The sequence below is a fragment of the Triticum aestivum genome, chromosome 1D (assembly GCF_018294505.1).
Source record: "Triticum aestivum cultivar Chinese Spring chromosome 1D, IWGSC CS RefSeq v2.1, whole genome shotgun sequence".
Classification (NCBI taxonomy): domain Eukaryota; kingdom Viridiplantae; phylum Streptophyta; class Magnoliopsida; order Poales; family Poaceae; genus Triticum; species Triticum aestivum.
The window spans coordinates 393,624,668-393,634,164 of NC_057796.1; the positions used below are offsets into that span (position 1 = coordinate 393,624,668).

General features: G+C 45.7%; 1 long non-coding RNA gene across 1 annotated transcript; it reads right to left on the bottom strand.

The window, feature by feature from the left end:
• Window positions 1–955: 955 nt before the first annotated feature.
• On the bottom strand, window positions 956–1,930 carry LOC123170780 (uncharacterized). The gene is made up of 2 exons (XR_006485260.1): window positions 1,545–1,930; window positions 956–1,379 (listed from the first exon to the last, which is right to left on the bottom strand). It is a non-coding gene; the product is annotated as an uncharacterized lncRNA (long non-coding RNA).
• Window positions 1,931–9,497: the final 7,567 nt, after the last annotated feature.

The window sequence follows — 9,497 nt, forward strand, 5'->3', positions numbered from 1 at the left end:
ATAACACTCTTACATTCACAGGGTTGAAGGACTTCGTATGGCCCCTACCACTCTCAACTGCTGAATTGTGTCATGATTTGCAGACCCTAAAGAAATAAAAAGGCAGATGGATAGAGAGCAATATGCACAAAATAGGGATGAGATTAATAAGAGACGGCGTGAGGCCTAGAAACAGAAAAAAAATTGCCGCTGCCAAGATCAATGGCCTAAATAACAGAGTACACACACAGTTGGCTATGTCACAAGGTAACAATGATCAACTTCATGATATATGGCCCAGTTGTATTACTATATAATGATCTATTCTTCATATATTCAGACCGTAATGAGATTAATAATCGGATGGAAATGGAGTGGTATGCACAAAATAGAGAGGAAATATTAAAGCGACAACGTCAAACCCGCAAGCAAAATAAGCATATTGCTGCCGTCCTCAATGGCAGTAACATTGTGTCACACATGCCAGCTACCGGACAATTGGCAGTCACACAACTGCAGAACATAACATGTGCAGGTGGTGCAGTATCAAATTCCATGCATTTCAACAGAGACATCCTCGACGAAAAAGAGAATATTTATGAAGATGATGAGTCCAATTGGTTGCACAGAAATGATGCGTACCAGATGCAACGAATTTCAAGACAAATGACACTCACCCAAATGTCAAACTGTTTGAGAACCCCCAACTCAGTACATTCGTTGACCTACATATCCCAGAAGAGTCTTAAAAAAAAGGTTAGTTCATCGATTTTTTAATGGTGCTAAATTATCAAAAGTGTTTATTTCTTCTTTCTTTGGGCACTCTATAGTTGATTCAGGTACAAAGCCTTTTTATGGCATCAAACAACATCTACCAATCCAACATAATAATGATCACTCACACATTCAGTGATCAGCAAGTAAGAAAGTACCCTCTCTAATCACAAAAAGTCTTGTCTTTGTGACTGCATCCAAAGAAGTAGCACTATTTCTATTACCCGATAAATTGATATACTCTTTGTTGCTACAATTGTAGTCCAGTGTCTACGCACACAAGGTGCACATAAAAGAGGAATTGGGTCTTCTTATACATTTTTTGTTTTTCATTTTCCAGTATATAAATGAGGTCATCTTCTTCTATTATTAAATTTGCATATTAGATGGCTGTAGGTTAAGTATTGGACGTACTTCATAGCCTCCTCTCGCAGCACTGCTCCAGAAATACAACAAGTTACACAGTGTCCAAAACTGAAAAGCAGTAAAATCCATTCACAGGAAATCAGGTAACATGGGGCTGAATTTGATTTTATAGGGCTACATGTAACCTGCCATGCGAGGATATGTGCTCTCGCATAGTGACCCTGCGACTGCGAGCCCGCTGTTCGGCTATCCTCTCACCTCTGTAACCCGGCAATCAGAACTCAATTCAGAACGAGATGGGAATTCAGTCGGATTTCCGACGAAGAACAAGAGTTCAAAGTTTTAGCACTGATGGGCGCAAACTAGCCATCTGCACATCAGAAGATCCACCAGTAACAAGGAGAAGCAGGGCAGCCAGCACAAACCTCCCGTGTCGCCTCTCTGCCTCCCCGCGGCGGCCCGGGACCGTTGTGTGGTGGCGCGCCAAGCGTCCCCGGCGACCCCTCCGTCCGCGCCCCTCGCGCTACTCCTCTCCCTCCGTCTACGCTGCCGGCTCCTGCGCCACTGCTCCTGCTCCTCCCCCTCCTCCGCGGTCGGGCGTACCGAGGCCGAGGCGGCGACCGGCGCGCGCGCGTATATGCGGCATCGGCGTTGTATTTGGCGTTGCCCACGACGGTGCGGATGGCGGAGGCGTTGGCGCAGGAGCAGCATGCCCAGGGACTCCTTCGCCGTAACCGCCGGGAGCACCGAGGACGGTAGCGGCGGCTTTTTTCCTGAGAGCGGCGGGGAGACATTGGAAGGGATAAGGTATGTGAAGTGTGTGGGTGTGGAGAACTGAGAGGAGGCAGCGAGGGGCGTGTCCAAATTTTTTTTCATCGATTCCTTTTCTTTTTATTATCACTGGCCTTTTTCATCATTCTGTTTACAGTGATGCTACACACACGACACCGAATGCACGATTTATACACGATGAGTCAGCTCGGCCTTTCATTATGTCTGCGAATCTACTTTACAACCGACAGTTCTGTGGCCGATCCTTGCACAACAGTCAATCCGGTGGTGTGCTGCAGTTTTAGTTTATGGTTGGATGGTTGGATATGTAGCATCGTCCAAACATCGTGCAATAAAGTCGTCTGCATAGTAGCTCTCTTATGTCTGATGCATGGATCAGTACCCTAGGATTAGTTGTCGTACAAGAATCGGCTGCAAACTGTCGTGCGTAAAGTAGTTTTGTTCTGTTTGTATTACTCCCTCTGTTAAGATCTTACATTATGGAACGGAGGGAGTAGTTATCTAATTTTTCTATTGGAAGTTGACGTGTGGGTGCAATCTTTTTACAGGATTCTGTCATGATTGTTTTCATAGTTTATAGAACTTTTTGTTGAGGATAAATCATGTAGGTCATTTTGTGGCCTCTTGATGTTAAATTTCATGGAATACTTATGGGAGATATTTCGACACTTTTGAAAATATATATTTTGCATCATATCATAATACTTATTATTTTATGAAGTAGCACTATTTAAAAACTAAGCCGTATTACTTGACTTTAGTTTCATAGGGCATATTTAGAACAAAATTAGTTGTTATTTTAGTAGATTGAGAATCGAATAATGATGATATAAGAAATCCGAGTAAATAGCATAAAACTACTACTTTACAGGCTATGGTTCCAAAAAACTACCGGTTTTTAATTTTTCTCAGATAACTACCAAACGAGGGGTCGGCTGTTTCAAAAAACCCCAATCGTCGAGTGCTTAACTATTGATCATGATTATGACAGGTCGGACCCGCACCTAAACTCACCGTCAGTTTGACCATTTAGTTTGACCGTTACCTGACGTGTGGGCCCCACACGTCAGTGTCTCTTCCTCCTGCTCTTCTCCTTCCTTCTTCTCCTCCCTCCCCGCAGCCCCGCCTGCGCCAACGCGGCCATGGCTACCGGCCCTCGCTGCTGCCCACGCTGCCCCCTTCCGCGCGGCCATGGCGACCGTCTCTGCGCGGAGGCCGGCCACGCCACACGCCAAGCCAGGGAAGGAGCGCCGTGCGAGGAGCAGCCGGCACCCAGGAGCACGGGCCGCCGCCAACCACGCGCCATGGCCAGGGGCTAGGACTCCGGCCGCCGCGCCCAGGGGCTGGGACTCCGCCCGCCACCTTCGGACTCCATGGCCGCCGTGCCCTGGAAAGAGGGAGAGGGAGAGGACACACGGCGGGGAGCTCACGAGAGGGAGAGGACGCACGACGGCTGCGGCGGCGCTGGAAGGGAGCTCCGCCGCGACGGGAGGGACCCGATGGCTTTTTTCAATTTGTTTGGAGGACCTGATTGCTTTTTTAAGTTTGCAGGGACACTGACATATGGGCCCTAGATGTCATTTAACGGTCAAACAAACGGTCAAACAATCAGTTTTCTTACATGCGGGCCCTAACTGTCATAATCACGATCAATAATAAAGCACTGGACAATTAGAGTTTTTTGAAACAGCCGACCCCTCGTTTGGTAGTTATCTGAGAAAAATTAAAAACCGGTAGTTTTTTGGAACCATAGCCTGTAAAGTAGTAGTTTTATGCTATTTACTCAAGAAATCCGGATCCTTAGGCATGACACATATGCACATGGCTCAATATCAATGACTCACTAAAGAGAAATAAGATTTAAAATAGATGTTTCTATTATAGATTATGATACGTGCATTGCGCGTGCAAGTCTACTAGTAGGTAAGTAAAAGACCAAGGGTCACCACGGCGGGCAGTGAAAATCGCCAGTTCCCAATACATCGTGCAATATATGCACGCAAGAGTTGAGGGATTTTGTTAATGATATCCCTGAAAACCCGGGCACGATCCATTTATTGATAAAACGTGCAAATAGAAATGGCCTTGGGCCACGATATACCCAGTAATGACTATTGATGAGACGATTCAATTCTATGGTAAGCGGTGGTGGTTCAGTTTCCGGCTGAAAGATGTCAGCGCTCAATCCACTACGCCCACATGACAGGCCTTCATGGCTAAGCTAAGGGAGTCTTCGAACCCGGTTAAAGTAAGTTGTGTCGAAAATGACCTTGTTATAAGATGCCGCTCGTTGCCTAGAGTAACGATAACGCAAACTTATGCGTGGTCCTAATTGAAGGAGAATATGGTGAAGCATAAAAAGACCTCGGATCCGAATATATCCTCAGATTTAAAAGCCGATGTGGAAAGCTGGAACTCACCTACGAAGCCGAAGACCAGAAAGATGAAGTTGTCCCAAGGGAGGAGCCAAAGCCCTCGGCTTGAAGACTAGTTCAGGGCTACTGACAATGTCCTGGATTAGGGGTGCACACCACTCAGCTCGCCATTCATGGGCCTCGCCGAGGACCCACCAACAACTAAAGAATGGGCCATGCAGACCATGGCCCTCGGCGTACTCAAGATGGAATCCTCCGAAAATTTGGCGTACACGTCGAGGCATATTCAAATGATTGACATATTATCCGTAGTTATACCCGATATACTTGTAACCTTAGATAACCCCGGTGCCTATATAAGCCGAGGGGTTTAGTCTGTAGAGGCAAGGTTTTTAGATTAGAACACATTCATATGATCTCAGGGTAGATCATCATGTACTTTGTACCCCATCCACAATCAATACAATACAAGATGGACGTAGGGTTTTACCTCTTCGAGAGGGCTCGAACCTGGATAAATACAGTGCCCCCTTTACTTCATGTTACCGTCGTACCAAGATCACCAGCTCAGGACCCCCTACCCCAGATTGGTTAGTTTTAGCACCGATAGGAGGGGGGCGGGTGAAGGAAATATGCCCTAGAGGCAATAATAAAGTTATTATTTATTTTCTTATATCACGATAAATGTTTATTATTCATGCTATAATTGTATTAACCGGAAACATGATACATGTGTGAATACATAGACAAACAGAGTGTCACTAGTATACCTCTACTTGACTAGCTCGTTAATCAAAGATGGTTACGTTTCCTGGCCATAAACATGAGTTGTCATTTGATTAACGGGATCACATCATTAGGAGAATGATGTGATTGACTTGACCCATTCCGTTAGCTTAGCACTTGATCGTTTAGTCTGTTGCTATTGCTTTCTTCATGACTTATACATGTTCCTATGACTATGAGATTATGCAACTCCCGTTTACCGGAGGAACACTTTGTGTGCTACCAAACGTCACAATGTAACTGGGTGATTATAAAGGTGCTCTACAGGTGTCTCCGAAGGTACTTGTTGGGTTGGCGTATTTCGAGATTAGGATTTGTCACTCCGATTGTCGGAGAGGTATCTCTGGACCCACTCGGTAGTGCACATCACTACAAGCCTTGCAAGCATTGTAACTAATGAGTTAGTTGCGAGATGATGTATTACGGAACGAGAAAAGAGACTTGCCGGTAACGAGATTGAACTAGGTATTGAGATACCGACGATCGTATCTCGGGCAAGTAACATACCGATGACAAAGGGAACAACGTATGTTGTTATGCGGTTTGACCGATAAAGATCTTCGTAGAATATGTAGGAGCCAATATGAGCATCCAGGTTCCACTATTGGTTATTGACCGGAGACGTGTCTCGGTCATGTCTACATTGTTCTCGAACCCGTAGGATCCGCACGCTTAAAGTTTCGGTGACGATTGTATTATGAGTTTTTGTGTTTTGATGTACCGAAGGTTGTTCGGAGTCCCGGATGTGATCACGGACATGACGAGGAGTCTCGAAATGGTCGAGACGTAAAGATCGATATATTGGACGACTATGTTCGGACACCGGAATGGTTTCGGGGAGTTTCGGACATATACCGGAGTACCGGAGGGTTACTGGAACCCCCCCCGGGGAGTTTAATGGGCCAAGATGGGCCTTAGTGGAGAAGAGGAGGGGCGGCTAGGGCGGGCCGCGCGCCCCCTCCCCCTCTAGTCCGAATTGGACAAGGAAGGGGGCGGCGCCCCCTTTCCTTCCCCCTCCCTCCTTCCATTCCTTTCCCCCTCCTACTCCAACTCGGAAAAGAGGGAGTCCTACTCCCGGTGGGAGTAGGACTCCTCCCTAGCGCGCCCTCCCCTGGCCGGCCGCCTCCTCCCCCTGGTCCTTTATATACGGGGGCAGGGGGCACCTCTAGACACAACAATTGATCTCTTGATCTCTTAGCCGTGTGCGCTGCCCCCTCCACCATATTTCACCTCGATCATATCGTAGCGGTGCTTAGGCGAAGCCCTGCGTCGGTAGCATCATCATCACCGTCACCATGCCGTCGTGCTGACGGAACTCTCCCGTGAAGCTCTGCTGGATCGTAGTTCGCGGGACATCATCGAGATGAACGTGTGCTGAACTCGGAGGTGCCGTACGTTCGGTACTTGGATCGGTCGGATCATGAAGACGTACGACTACATCAACCGCATTGTGCTAACGCTTCCGCTTTCAGTCTATGAGGGTACGTGGACAACACTCTCCCCTCTCGTTGCTATGCATCACCATGATCCTGTGTGTGCGTAGGAATTTTTTTGAAATTACTACGTTCCCCAACAGTGGCATCCGAGTCTGGTTTTATGCATAGATGTTATATGCACGAGTAGAACACAAGTCAGTTGTGGGCTATACAAGTCATACTGCTTACCAGCATGTCATACTTTGGTTCGGCGGTATTGTTGGATGAAGCGGCCCGGACCGACATTACGCGTACGCTTACGCGAGACTGGTTTTACCGATGTGTTTTGCACACAGGTGGCTGGTGGGTGTCAGTTTCTCCAACTTTAGTTGAACCGAGTGTGGCTACGCCCGGTCCTTGAGAAGGTTAAAACAGCACCAACTTGACGAACTATCGTTGTGGTTTTGATGCGTAGGTAAGAGCGGTTCTTGCTCAGCCCGTAGCAGGCACGTAAAACTTACAACAACAAAGTAGAGGACGTCTAACTTGTTTTTGCAGGGCATGTTGTGATGTGATATGGTCAAGACATGATGCTATATTTTATTGTATGAGATGATCATGTTTTGTAACCAAGTTATCGGCAACTGGCAGGAGCCATATGGTTGTCGCTTATTGTATGCAATGCAATCGCCCTGTAATGCTTTACTTTATCACTAAGCAGTAGCGATAGTCGTAGAAGCAATAGTTGGCGAGACGACAACGATGCTACGATGGAGATCAAGGTGTCGCGCCGGTGACGATGGTCATCATGACGATGCTTCGAAGATGGAGATCAAAAGCACAAGATGATGATGGCCATATCATATCACTTATATTGATTGCATGTGATGTTTATCCTTTATGCATCTTATTCTGCTTTGATTGACGGTAGCATTATAAGATGATCTCTCACTAAATTTCAAGATAAAAGTGTTCTCCCTGAGTATGCACCGTTGCCAAAGTTCGTCGTGCCGAGACACCGCGTGATGATCGGGTGTGATAAGCTTTACGTTCATCTACAACGGGTGCTAGCCAGTTTTGCACACGCAGAATACTCGGGTTAAACTTGACGAGCCTAGCATATGCAGATATGGCCTCGGAACACTGAGACCGAAAGGTCGATCGTGAATCATATAGTAGATATGATCAACATAGTGATGTTCACCATTGAAAACTACTCCATCTCATGTGATGATCGGACATGGTTTAGTTGATTTGGATCACGTGATCACTTAGATGATCAGAGGGATATCTATCTAAGTGGAAGTTCTTAAGTAATATGATTAATTGAACTTAAATTTATCATGAACTTAGTACCTGATAGTATTTTGCTTATATATGTTGTTTGTAGATAGATGGCCCGTGCTGTTGTTCCGTTAAATTTTAATGCGTTCCTTGAGAAAGCAAAGTTGAAAGATGATGGTAGAAATTACACCGACTGGGTCCATAACTTGAGGATTATCCTCATTGCCGCACAGAAGAATTACGTCTTGGAAGCACCGCTGGGTGCCAGGCCTACTGCAGATGCAACTGACGACGTTAAGAACGTCTGGCAGAGCAAAGCTGATGACTACTCGATAGTTCAGTGTGCCATGCTTTACGGCTTAGAACCGGGGCTTCAACGACGTTTTGAACGTCATGGAGCATATGAGACGTTCCAGGAGTTGAAGTTAATATTTCAAGCAAATGCCCGGATTGAGAGATATGAAGTCTCCAATAAGTTCTACAGCTGCAAGATGGAGAATAGTTCTGTCAGTGAACATATACTCAAAATATCTGGGTATAACAATCACTTGATTCAACTGGGAGTTAATCTTCCGGATGATAGTGTCATTGACAGAATTCTTCAATCACTGCCACCAAGCTACAAGAGCTTCGTGATGAACTATAATATGCAAGGGATGGATAAGACAATTCCCGAGCTCTTCGCAATGCTAAAGGCTGCGGAGGTAGAAATCAAGAAGGAGCATCAAGTGTTGATGGTCAATAAGACCACCAGTTTCAAGAAAAAGGGTAAAGGGAAGAAGAAGGGGAACTTCAAGAAGAACAGCAAACAAGTTGCTGCTCAAGAGAAGAAACCCAAGTCTGGACCTAAGCCTGAGACTGAGTGCTTCTACTACAAGCAGACTGGTCACTGGAAGCGGAACTGCCCCAAGTATTTGGCGGATAAGAAGGATGGCAAGGTGAACAAAGGAATATGTGATATACATGTTATTGATGTGTACCTTACCAGAGCTCGCAGTAGCACCTGGGTATTTGATACTGGTTCTGTTGCTAATATTTGCAACTCGAAACAGGGACTACGGATTAAGCGAAGACTGGCTAAGGACGAGGTGACGATGCGCGTGGGAAATGATTCCAAAGTCGATGTGATCGCCGTCGGCACGCTACCTCTACATCTACCTTCGGGATTAGTTTTAGACCTGAATAATTGTTATTTGGTGCCAGCGTTGAGCATGAACATTATATCTGGATCTTGTTTGATGCGAGACGGTTATTCCTTTAAATCTGAGAATAATGGTTGTTCTATTTATATGAGTAATATCTTTTATGGTCATGCACCCTTGAAGAGTGGTCTATTTTTGTTGAATCTCGAAAGTAGTGATACACATATTCATAATGTTGAAGCCAAAAGATGCAGAGTTGATAATGATAGTGCAACTTATTTGTGGCACTGCCGTTTGGGTCATATTGGTGTAAAGCGCATGAAGAAACTCCATATTGATGGACTTTTGGAAACACTTGATTATGAATCACTTGGTACTTGCGAATCGTGCCTCATAGGCAAGATGACAAAAACGCCGTTCTCCGGAACTATGGAGCGAGCAACTGATTTGTTGGAGATCATACATACTGATGTATGTGGTCCAATGAATGTTGAGGCTCGCGGCGGGTACCGTTATTTTCTCACCTTCACAGATGATTTAAGCAGATATGGGCATATCTACTTAATGAAACATAAGTCTGAAAC